The sequence below is a fragment of the Artibeus jamaicensis genome, unplaced genomic scaffold, assembly GCF_021234435.1.
Source record: "Artibeus jamaicensis isolate MK-2021 breed Jamaican fruit bat unplaced genomic scaffold, CSHL_Jam_final contig_700, whole genome shotgun sequence".
Lineage (NCBI taxonomy): Eukaryota > Metazoa > Chordata > Mammalia > Chiroptera > Phyllostomidae > Artibeus > Artibeus jamaicensis.
This window is the reverse complement of record NW_026521930.1, coordinates 11,013,521-11,026,094: the sequence shown is the minus strand read 5'-3', so window position 1 is coordinate 11,026,094 and position 12,574 is coordinate 11,013,521. Positions and strand designations below refer to the sequence as shown.

At 43.4% G+C, this 12,574-nt stretch overlaps 2 pseudogenes; both read left to right on the top strand.

Moving 5' to 3' along the window:
* The first annotated feature begins 6,368 nt into the window (after positions 1 to 6,368).
* Positions 6,369 to 10,500, top strand: LOC119056245 (GRAM domain-containing protein 2B-like; annotated as a pseudogene).
* LOC119056246 (myosin regulatory light polypeptide 9-like) lies at positions 6,988 to 7,584 on the top strand (annotated as a pseudogene).
* Positions 10,501 to 12,574: the final 2,074 nt, after the last annotated feature.

The window sequence follows — 12,574 nt, the reverse complement described above, 5'->3', positions numbered from 1 at the left end:
ATTGCACAGGAAACTAATAGTGACGAAGAGGAAACTGGGACTCAAATCAAGAGAGTAAAACAGAAGGAAGAAAATAATGGCCAAACAGGAAAATATGAAGAAGCAAGAATTCAAAAAAATGAGGAGAGTCTTAGGAACCTCCAGGACATCTTTAAATGCTCCAACATCTGAATTATAGGGGTACCAGAAGGGGGGAGGAACAGCCACCAGTGGAAAACTTATTTGAACAAATAATAAAGGAGAACTTCCCCAATCTGGCAAAGGAAATAGACTTCTAGGAAATCCAGGAAGCTCAGAGAGTTCCAAAGAAGTTGGACCCAAGAAGGAACACGCCAAGGCACATCATAATTACATTAGCCAAGATTAAAATGGAGAGAATCCTAGAAGCAGCAAGAGCTAAGGGGACAGTCACCTACAAAGGAGGTCCCATCATACTGTCAGCGGATTTCTCAAAAGAGACCTTACAGGCAAGAAGGGGCTGGAAAGAGGTATTCCAAGTCATGAAATCCAAAGACCTGCAACCAAGATTACTCTATCCAGCAAAACTTTCATTTAGAATGGAAGGACAGATAAAGTGCTTCTCAGATAAGATCAAATTCAAGGAGTTCATCATCACCAAGCCCTTATTATATGAAATGTTAAAGGGACTTATCTAAGAAAAAGAAGATAAAAAATATGAACAGTGAAAGGACAGCAAACTCACAGTTATTAACAACCACACCTAAAACAAAAGCAAACTAAGAGGACAGCTAGATCAGGAGCGGAACCATAGAAATGAAGATCTCATGGAGGGTTAGCAACAGGGGAGTAGGAGGAAGAGAAGGGGGGAGAAGGTACAGAAAATAAGTAGCATAGACGGTAGGTAGAAAATAGACAGGGGCAGGGCAAGAATAGTATGGGAAATATAGAATCTAAAGAACTTGAGACACATGGTCGTAAACTAAAGGGGGGAATGGTGGGGGTGGGGGAGTGCAGGGTAGAGGGGAATGAAGGGGGGAATAGAACTGTAATGGCATAATCAATAAAATTAAAAATAATAAATAAATAAATAAATAAATAAATTAATAAATATGCCCCTGTAAGATAAGACAGTCAAATTGGATAATGACACTCAAATTCTTATGTTAGAATCCTAACCCCTTAGGTGATGGTATGTGGAGACAGGAACTTTGGGAGAAAATTAGGTCAGGAAGAGGGAGCCCTTATGAATGGGTCGTGTCCTCATAAAAGAGACCCCAGAGAGTTCTCTCTCCCCTTCCACTATATGAGGATAAAATGAGAAGATGCCATCTATGAACCAGGAAGCAAGTTCTCACCAAAAGCTGAATCTGTCAGCAATTTTACCTTGGACTGGGAGCCTTCTGAATTGTGAAAAATAATGTTTGCTATTTAAGCAACCCAGTCTATGGTATTTTTTGTTATAGCAGCCTGAATGGACTAGGACAGGCACTAAAAACATTGAAGTGTTCTTTGAATTCTGTGTGAGGCCCAGTTCCGTAAAGACACTTTGACTAACAGATTGCTACATTTCAGTGAAATTGGCAAAGATTCATATACATGGGAATGATAAATCCATGGTACTTTCATCAGTAAGAGCATCCCTTCCTGCCAGTTACTTTTTGCAGGTCCCCTTTCAAGTCCCTGTTCCTCAGGCTATAGATGAAAGGGTTCATCATGAGGATCATGATGTACATCATGCATTTACATCACAGTAGCTGTGGTGTCCTCAGATGAGTGCAAGGATGAAGGGCTGAAATACACAGCAACGATGGTACTAGAGAAGAGGAAAACCACAGCCAGGTGGGAGGCACGGATGGAGAAGACTTTCCATCTTCCCTTTTTGGATGGGACTCTCAGGACAGCACAGGTGATATGGATATACAAAGGCAGGATGCAAACAAATGGGGTAATCACGATCAGGGCACCCTCAGTCAGAGCCATCATCTTGTTGAGGTGTGTGTCAGAGGAGGAGTGTTCCAGAAAGGGAGTCACATCATAGAAGAAATAGAGGATGACCCTGTTTGCACAGAATGGGAGTCAAGCCATAAGCAAAGTATGCAACAGAGCATTCAGGCTGGCAATGACCCGTAAACCAGTGACCAACAGAGCACGGAGCTGCTGGATCATCTTTGCTGAGTAGTGTAGGGTGTGGCATATGGTGACAAAGCAGTCACAGGCCATGACAGCCAGAAGGAAATGGTCCATGTTGGTAAGCTCAAAGAGAAGATACATCTGTGTGACACCCAGAGAAGATGGTCTGACTATTGAGTATATGGTTGGCCAGCTTCTTGGGGATGGTGTTGGAGGAGAAGCAGATGTCCACTAAGGACAGATTGCTGAGGAAGAAGCACATGGGAGTGTGCAGGCAGTAGTCCACCTTATGGCCAGGAGGACAAGCAGATTTCCTAGGACCATAGCCCGGTACATACTCAGGAAGAAGACAAAGAGGGGCTGCTGGCTGGAGAGCCCCTGGAGAAGTAACTCGGAGATATTTTACTGGTTTGCTCCTCATGACGCTGGGAGCCTGAGTGCAGAGACAGACAAAGCAGAAAAAATTTTTAAATCCTAGAATATAATGGTTAAGATGGAGAAGCTAAGAAGATTGCAAGGATCCCTCCTTAATTTCAAATGCATAGAAGAAGCTGCAAAACTGTTATTCTTGGGGGAATTTTAGATCTTGCTCCCCAGCATATGTCACCAAATAAACTCATATAAAAAAGAAAATTTATTTAAAAAAGAAAATTACAAGGAGAAAGGCCAAGTGACATAGGTAAGATATTAGAACCTTGCTCCCTGTGTGTTTTGGCTACTGATAGCCCTTTCTGTGCCTGCATTACTTTGTTAGCAAAATGAGGGTGTTGTGCTCATGCAAGCACAGACACAGATTTATGTTTTATGGGTAAATTGTTCATGTGCTTGAACCTTCTACCATAACATGCATTTTTTAAAGAGTCACAAAACACTATAGATATAATAAAATTAATAGAGACCAATAGCTATGATGAGTACCATAGAGACTGATGTGCATTAAGCAAATACCCTAATATGGGATACAGATATTATCAATATCATAGGTGATGTTGCCTTAGAGAATATTTTTTTAATTCATTATCTCCAATCTGGACATATTATACATTTTTTTAATCCTTACTCAAGGATATGTTTAGAGATATCCTTGATTTGTTAGAGAGAGAAGAAATGGGGGTGCGGAGAAAGAGAAATATCAATGTGAAAAATATAGATCAATTGTCTCCTGTACATGCCCAGACCCCCTGACCAAGGATCAAACCCTCAACCTAGGCACTTACTTCCCTGACCAGAGATCAAACCTCCAACCTTTGTTGTACGGAATGATGCTCCAACCAGCTGAGCCACCTGGCCAGGGCTGGACAGGTTACACATTCTTTACATGTTTGCTCTGAGGACGTTATCAGTGATCAGTCAGTAACTGCTCCTTGAGAGGTAATGGTAATATTGCTGCTGCTGTTTCCTTGGCTCACACTTTCAGAGCACTTTCTAGAGCTCCAAGCCAGCCCTGCCTGGTTATGCCCACTGAGCTCTCTAACTTGTAAAATTAAAATGGAAATGATCCAGAAGTATGAGCAGAAACTCAGCCAATTTGTGTTCATCACAGTTCAGAGTCTCATAAACAGACGAGACAAATACTGATCATGACTAGGTGATTACAAGGAACTGCTTGATAATCTCAGAACTGCTTCTGTGGCTGTACTTAAAAGGGTATAGTGAAGAGTGCCCCCAAACAGCTTTACACCTTAACAAGTCATTACTGATGAAGTCCTATTAATCTAACCCTTACCTAAGAAGAACAGCAATCTTCGTGGTCACTAGAAATCCAAGACTTGCTTCATTTTTCCAGAGCTGGTACCTGTACCATTTGCTAATCAGAAGACCTGGGTCAAATGCCACTCGGCTGCCTTGCACTTCTGCCAGCAGTGCATGACACTCCCAGTTTTTTCTCATTGTCATACCAACTGGTGTGTACACACTCTTCTCCTTATCAGAGATATCCTTCTCTGATGAATCAGAATATCACATGTCCAGCTAGCTACACTGGTACAGCATGAGATCCTTAATCTCAAGGTTGGGTGTGTACTTCCTTTTCTCTTGCACCCTAGACTAAAGAGAAGGGTCAGAAAACCAGGACGCTCCTTAAATACATGCCCAGATGTCTTTGAATGAAAGTTTTTTAAGTCAGCAAGACTTAGAAAGATATCCATAGTAGTATATCATTTTAAAAATAGGGACAACCAGATATAATGTATCTCCTGATGACATGCTAGAGGCAATAAACATCACATCTGTTAGTAAATTTTTCTAATAGCCCCATGAAAATTTTTAAAGTGAAATTCATTATCTGACATATACATAATATCCAAAACTCCAACCATCTTGTCTTTTTCCGTCCCAGACCTCCAACCATCCCTTTCTCTAAGGAGCTGAATTTTCTTTTAGTAGGAAATAGTATTTAGAAACCAAGATCTGGGTGCTAATTGGTACTGGGCTGTCACTGATTACAGGTTTGTTTTTATTGTTGTTCGCCTTAACTTTTGAAGCAGCTTACTAATGTATCCTTGTGCACTAAGCGTGCCTTCACAATCCTTTGCTCAATCCTTAGAGTTACTGATGGAGTAACTCTAATGGATCATGGTAACTAGATATTTTTCATTCAAGAATATTCCTTTCCATTTCCATTCTTTGATCTATTTGGGAAACTCCTCCCCTCCTCCATTTCATCCTGGTGATAATGTTCATCACTCTGTTCCCAAATGGAAGGGATTGGGTTTATGACCCAGGATGACTAGAATACTCTCCTCTTTTATCCAGAATGATTAGTTCATATTTGAGCATATGATTGAAGAAGGGATGAGCCCTGGCTGGTGTAGCTCAGTTCATTGAGAGCGGGCCTGTGAACCAAACAATCGTGGTTTGATACCCAGTCAGGGCACATGCCTGGGTTGCAGGCCAGTTCCCAGTAGGGGACGCATGAGAGGCAACCATACATTGACATTTCTTTCCCTCTCTTCTTCCCTTCCCCTCTAAAAATAAAAAAATAAAATCTTAAAAAAGAAGGAGAAGAAGAAAGGATGATTGCAGCATTGCCTGGAGTTAGAGAGAGAAGTTCTATGGGCCCTGTGATAGCTAGTCTGGAAGAATGTCAGTTTAAAATTACTGGTGGCCATCTTGCCTGCCACATGGAGAGATACAGTTTTCAGAATGAAGTCAAACAGAAGCAAACAAAGTAGAAAGATAACTAAAGGTCTTAATGTCATTATTTGGGTCCATAAACTATCCTTGCCTGAAACGCAGAGGCTTTGCAAGAAGAAATTTGAACTTTGTGATTACATCAACCAATAGATTCCATTTCTCCTTAAGCTGACTGGAGTTGGCTTTTTGTCATATGCAAACAATGTTTTTACTAATCCTGTGACTATTCTCCCCCTCCTCCCCAGATCTATGTGAGAGGGAGATGGACTATTTTTAGAGATAGAATGGACAGAGACTGATGTCTGATAACATGTATGTGATAGAGACAAGAGGGCTCATTATAGCCCTGAGGTTCCTATCCTGAGTTACTGGAGTAGTCAGGTAAATAATATTGTATTTATTAAGATGCTGTAGTCAGGCCCTGGCCGATGTGGCTCAGTGGATTGAGCACGAGCTAGCAAACCAAAGGGTCCCAGTTTGATTCCCAGTCAGGGCGCATGCCTGGGTTGTGGGCCAGGTCCCCAGTAGGGGGCATGTGAGAGGCAACCACACACTGATGTTTTTCTCCCTCTCTTTATCCCTCCCTTCCCCTTTCTAAAAATAAATAAATAAATAAAATCTTTAAGAAAAAAGATGCTGTAGTCAGGCATGGAAATTATTATTTATGAATTAACCCAAAGTGAAAGATTAGTTAGAGGAATGTTCTGGTTCCCAGAGGATGGAGATCACAATTTAGTTGCCACTTCTGGCTCTGCTGTATAGTTTTTATTAATAACTCTTAAATGTTATCAACTCAGAAAACTAAGTATTTCAATGCATAATATCAAAAGCTATTTGGACACCTTAAAGCCAGATTTTGTGTTCAGAACAACTGTAGAGTTATACACATTAGATTCACGAATTCTCTGTTCCTCATGGGCATCCGTGTTCTACCAATTTATAAAGGGACTCAGCAATGGTTCCTATAACCCATTTACCTTCAAATTATAATATTGAATAAAACACTTGTCCCCTCTCCCTCTCTCCTTCGTGGCTCCTCCACACTTGCTCTGACCAATCATTGCCGCTCTAACGTATCTAGATTGGCAGCAGCAGTTTGCAGACACGTGGAAGTCCGAAGGTGCCCAGCAGACACGGCCCTGATGAGTGAACTACAGCAAGATGTGGAGCACACATAGCCTGCCAAAGTGCTCAGGAAGAGAGAAAGCAAAGTGGGCATAGCCCACTCAGAGGCTGAGAATGGTGGGGAGGAGAAAAAGAAAGTCTGCAGGTCACCAACAGCCCAGTCTTCCACCCCGTCCAGCAAGGCCCAGTCCCCAGACCAGAAGAGAATTAATCATCTGCCTGAGGTCAAAATCCAGTTTCGATGGTATAAGAATAGCTTTAAAACAGACAGTAAAAATGACTCTAACACTGAAAACATGTTTATCTTCCAGCCAGTACAAGGCAAATAGCACTTTCACAAGTTGTCTCTTGATGTCCCAACTGAGAAATAACTGAAGCAAAGTTTTACCTATGCTCTTCGGAAAGAATTATTATACGAAGGGAAGCTCTTTGCATCAGAATACTGGATTTGTTTTCATTTCAAGGTCTTTGAAAATGATACTAAGATCTCTATTCCAGCTTTCTCTACAACCCTAATAAAGAAAATCAGGCTCAGCCCAGCCCCAACTGGAAACAGGGTTCCGCATCCAACTGTGCACCAGGTCCCTAAGAGAGTGCCTTCTCCACCCCAGGAAAGCCCACCCACCTGAAGCCAAGATGTTCAGTAAGTGGGCCAAGGCCAAGATTACCAATAAGTGGCCACAGTGGGCCACATTCAATGTCTTTGTGATGTCTGACCAATCCCAAATCCAGAAGTTTAAGGAGGCCTTCATCGTGATGGACCAGAGCCAAGACAGCTTCGTTGACAAGAAGGACTTGCATGAAATGGTGGCCTCACTGGGGGAGAACCCCACAGAGGAAGGAGTACATGGAGGTCATGATGGGTGAGGCCCTGGGTCCATCAACTTCACCATGATTCTGACCATGTTTGGGGAGAAGACGAATGGCAAAGACCCCAAAGATGTGATCCACAATGTCTTCACCTGCTTTGACGAGGAGGCCTCAGGCTTTATTCACAAGGACCACCTTCCAGAGCTGCTCACCACTATGGGTAACCACTTCACAGATGAGGAAGTGGATGAGATGTACTTGAGGCACCCATTGACAAGAAAGGCAACATCAAATGTGGAGTTCACCTACATCCTCAAACGTGTTGCCAAGGACAAAGACAACTAGGCTCCCGGCCCCCATGCCCAGGCCCCTATCCCAGTCACCTGCTCCCCCCACATGCAGTCTGCACCTGCTACATGCCCATGGGACTCCCTCAGGGGAGCCTCCTTCTGAAGGGTTAAGGGCTTGGCTCCCAGTAGAGGAAAAGGGCCAAGAGAGAGCAGTGCCAGGCACAGGTCACACAGCCAATGTGAGGCAGGTGTGCCCATTATGATCCTCCAAGAAAGAATCATCTAGGGAGCTGGGCCAGAGGGCTAGGCCTGGGGGTCAAAGGGAAGGCCCCACAGGAGAGCCCAGGCCTCAGCTGTTGCCTGCCTGGAATGGGCTGTCCCCACAGAAAGGGCCCTGTGTACTGCCCTGAGGCATCACTTCATATGAACCCCATGCAGGGCATGAAAGCCCTTTCCCAGTCACTCCCACAAATCCACAAACCTCACCACAGTTTCCTCTCAGAGGACAGGATGACAGACCTTCCCCTTGGCCCTGTCACACACCACTGGGAGTGTGCTCCAGAAGGTGCTGGAGGGTGGAGCTTGTCCCAGGGGAGGCGGAGTCTCTAATAGAAGGCTGAGCACTGGAAAGAAAAAAAAGAAAAGAAAAAAATCACTCCTGGCCAGTGGCTCAGTTGGTTGAAGCATCAGCATACACCAAAAGGTTTTGGGTTCAATTTCCAGTCAGGGCACATACCTGGGTGGCAGTTTGATCCCAGGTCAGGGCACGTAAAGAAGGCAACCAACTAATGCTTCCCTCTCTCTCTCTCTCTGTACCTTCTTCTCTCTCCAAAATCAATAAACATATCCTCAGGATTATGGGTTTTTTAAAAAGCAAATCTGCCCTTCTGGTGCCAAATGTCCTGATTATAGTGACATTCATAGACAGATACATATTTGTTTCCTTACTATCCAGAGATTCATCTTATAAACTATTAAAATCTATATGTGGACACCTAGAAAATACAAGTGTTGGTAACCATTCCTATCCATCTTCTCTTGAAAACAGTTTCCAGTTCTGGGAAGTCTGCTTCTGCCCTTCATTTCCGCCTCTGGATTTCAACTATGAACTCTTAGGTCAGGATGGAGTGGTTCAGCAAAGTAGGCAGGATAGTTCTGGTTCTCAGACTCCCAAATCCAAGAACTGTAGAGATTTCCATGTGATAAAGTCCCAGACAGTTCTGAATGTCTCCAAAGGAGAAGAAAAACCAACTAGAGAAGATTCCCATGTGAACAGAATACCTGAAGGAAAAGCCAAGAGTCTCCCTGCACGTGGCCAGTCAGAAACCACTAGAATCTTACATAGTCTCAGAAATGTCTGACTCTCAGCCATATTCTTATATTCTACACAAATGTCATCTGTGCAATGTTAGGGGCTAAAGGAAATAGTCTTAAGAAAACTAAGTTGTTTGTTCAACCTTAGCTGCTTGCTCAAGCTTGGGTGGGGGGACCGCACCCACCCCTGGGCAAATGTTCCAGGAAGTTAAGCAGATAGCTTCTTGGAACATTGATCAAGCAGATAGCTTCTTGGAACATCCGTTAGGGGGGAAAATCTTTACCCCTAGCATGAGCCCCTAGGCCAATGGCTAACCTGAGCACGAGCTGTTCATGAGTCCTGCCAGCCAATCATCAGCAAGATCACGAGCCCTAGCATAAACCCCCTGAGCCAATAGCTAACTGCCACCTTCTGCTTCTGGAAGTTGCTTGCTTGCTCGCCTCTATAACCCTAGCCTGTAAGCATTAGGCGCGACTCTCATCTGCAGCCATCTTGGCACTGGTGCCTCCGGAGGCACCCCGAGAGTTTGCCCCTGCGCAGGTAAAACTTTGGCCATTAAAGTAACATCTTTGAACCTCTGAAGGTCTCCATCCTTTCTCTCGCGATTTCGGGATGTAACATGCATTAGTCACCTCAAACTTCTCCATGAGATACAGAATTAATACTCTGGCAGAGCAGCTGCAGTCACTAATCTCCACTGCGGACATCCATCATGCTGAACAGGCAGCACCATGCAGCCTGGGGTCACAAGAACCATTAAATGTGGAGGCCCTCTGCTGAGAGTTTACAGCTAACATAATAAAATTAGAAAAGATACAAAACAACTTACAAAAGTTGCTTGAGAATGGTGACTGACCCAACTGATTGGCTGGGCCAACATGAAACCTCACTCTTCCCTCTGTAGGTGCTGTGGGAGGCAGCGTTCTGATGGAGCGCTCCCTGCTGGCTGGAGGAATGAGCTGCGAGGCATCCCCAGCCGTGTTTGCACTTGGTGGTCTCCAGCTTAGGAAAGGGGGAAGGGGATAATTTTGGTTCCTGCGCAATAAAAGTTGACCTTGACTCTCTGAGGAAGTTTTCAGTTTTGCTGCCTGAAGAAAACTGACCCATCTCGGGAGGTCTCAGGAAGAACCTGTGGTGGACATTCCCTTGGATGACTATGGTTCAGTGGTCATAAGTGCGTCAGCAAACACCCTCCACAGCATGCCTTTTAGTCCCTCACGGCCCAGCCCTCAGACGAAGGCATGTATCATGTACCAACAAACCTGATATGATCCTTTAAAGAATTAGCCATAACTCTCCAAAGGCAATAAAGAGCCCTAAGGGACAGGCTTGCCGCAAAGGAATAACGCCAGCATTTTGCCTCTCTTTTTTTCCCTTCTACTATTATGCTCTAGTTTAAATCATTTTGTATGTTAACTTCTCAATTGAATATTGGCAATAATATTGGGCAAAGCAGATAAATCATCCCATTCACTGTATTGTTTTGTTTTGTTCCTCAAACTAATACTTAACTGAGCTGATTCTCACCCACCCCAAGTCAAGAATCTGTGAGATATGGGACTGAAGCACTAAATAAACTTATTCTGAAACCAAAACTAATCTTTAAACCAAAAGTATAATGTGATTTGATACAAGATGAAAAACACTGAATTTTTAAAGATTACAGGTGGATTATGTTACTTTTGAAAAAGGGTGTCTGTATTAAATGTTGAAACCCATTGCAGCATGATGATAGCATGCTTTTTATCTTTTGCTGACTAAAATAAAGAAATAACTGGTGGTTTCTAACTTCTGTTTGCCATATGGGTTGCCTGGTTTTTATTAATGATTATTTAGGTACCATAAGTTCTGTAATATAAAAGATATTCTGTTTTTATCTGCAATGCATTTTATAATTTCTTTTTTTAAAGATTGTATTTATTTATTTTCATAAACAGGGGAAGGGAGGAAGAGAGAGAGAGAGAAATCGACGTGTAAGAGATATATCAATCAGTTGCCTCTCACACACCCCCGACTGGGGACCTGGCTCACAACACCGGCACATGCCCTGACCAGGAACTGAACCTGTGACCTTTCGCTTCACAGGCAGGCACTCAATCCACTGAGCCACACCAGCCAGGACACATTTTATATTCATTTCTATGAAATGTATTTTGCTTAATTAGATAAGCTAATAACTAAATTGGTTACATCATTTGTATCTGTTAGCCTACTGGACAAGAATTGTGCCTGATATACCTAGCTTTTAATAAATACTCATTGGTTAGACTTCTGACCAAGATGGAGGCATAGGTGAAAACACTGTACTTCCTCGCACAACCAAATTTAAGGACAACAAAGATTTAGAAACAAAAATACAACCAGAACATTCAGAAAATTGAACTGTACCGAAGTTCGATAACAATGAACCATTCACCCAGACTGGTCAGAGGGGCAGAGTCGGTGGCCGGCGGAAAGGGGTCATGGTAGGAAGAGGTGGTGGTTAGCAAAACCAGGTGCGGGGAGAAAATGAGCAAACCCAGTGAAACTCACAAGGCGGTTGGCTGACTGTGAACACACATTGGCATGCAGATAAACCAGGCAGAAAAATGGGCGGTGAGACAGACCATGCAACCCAAGGCCCCAGTGACAGGAAATAAAGCCTAAAAGCACCGATTGAAAAAACTTTCGGGGGTTGGGATGCTGGGAAAGGCTCCCAGCCTCACACTAGAGTTCAGTGGAGAGACCCATAGGGTCCTAGAACATACACAAGCCCACCCACCTGGGAACCAGCACCAGAGGAGCCCAATTTGCTTGTGGGAAGCGGCAGAGTGGACCAAAATCTGAGAGAGAGAGAGAGAGAGAGAGAGAGAGAGAGAACAAGCACCATTGCTCCCTCTCTGACCCTGCCCCCACATACAGCCTCACAACCCAGCAACTGGGTCACCCCGCCCTGGTGAACACCTAAGGCCCCGCCCTTCATACATAACAGGTGCAACCTGACCAAAAAATTATGGCTCGAACACAAGAACAAATCAAAGCCCCAGAGCCAATACTTTTAAGAGACCAAGAGATAGCCAACTTATCAGATGCACAGTTCAAAGCACTAGTGATTAGGATGCTCAAAGAACTGGTTGATTTTGGTCACAAATTAGATGAAAAAATGAAGGCTACACTAAGTGAAATGAAGGGAAATGCACAGGGAACCAATAGTAATGGAAAGAAAACTGGGACTCAAATCAAGGGAGTAGACCAGAAGGAAGAAAGAAACAACCAAACAGAAAAGAATGAAGAAACAAGAATTCAAAAAAAATGACAGGTTTAGGAACCTCCAAGACATCTTTAAACATTCCAACATCCAAATTATAGGGGTACTAGAAGGGGAAGAGGAAGAGCAACAAGTGGAAAAGTTATCTGACCAAATAATAAAGGAGAACTTCCCCAATCTGGCAAAGGAAATAGACTTCCGGGAAGTCCGGGAAACTCAGAGAGTCTCAAAGAAGGTGGACCCAAGGAGGAACATCATAATTACATTACCCAGGATTAAAATGAAGGAGAGAATTCTACAAGCAGCAAGAGATAAGGGGACAGTCACCTACAAAGAAGTTCCCATCAGACTGTCAGCTGATTTCTCAAAAGAGACCTTACAGGCAAGAAGGGGCTGGAAAGAAGTATTCCAAGTCATGAAATCCAAAGGCCTACATCCAAGATTGCTCTATCCAGCGAAGCTTTCATTTAGAATGGAAGTGTGGATAAAGTGCTTCTCAGATAAGGTCAACTTCAAGGAGTTCATCATCACCAAGCCCCTATTATATGAAATGTTAAAGGG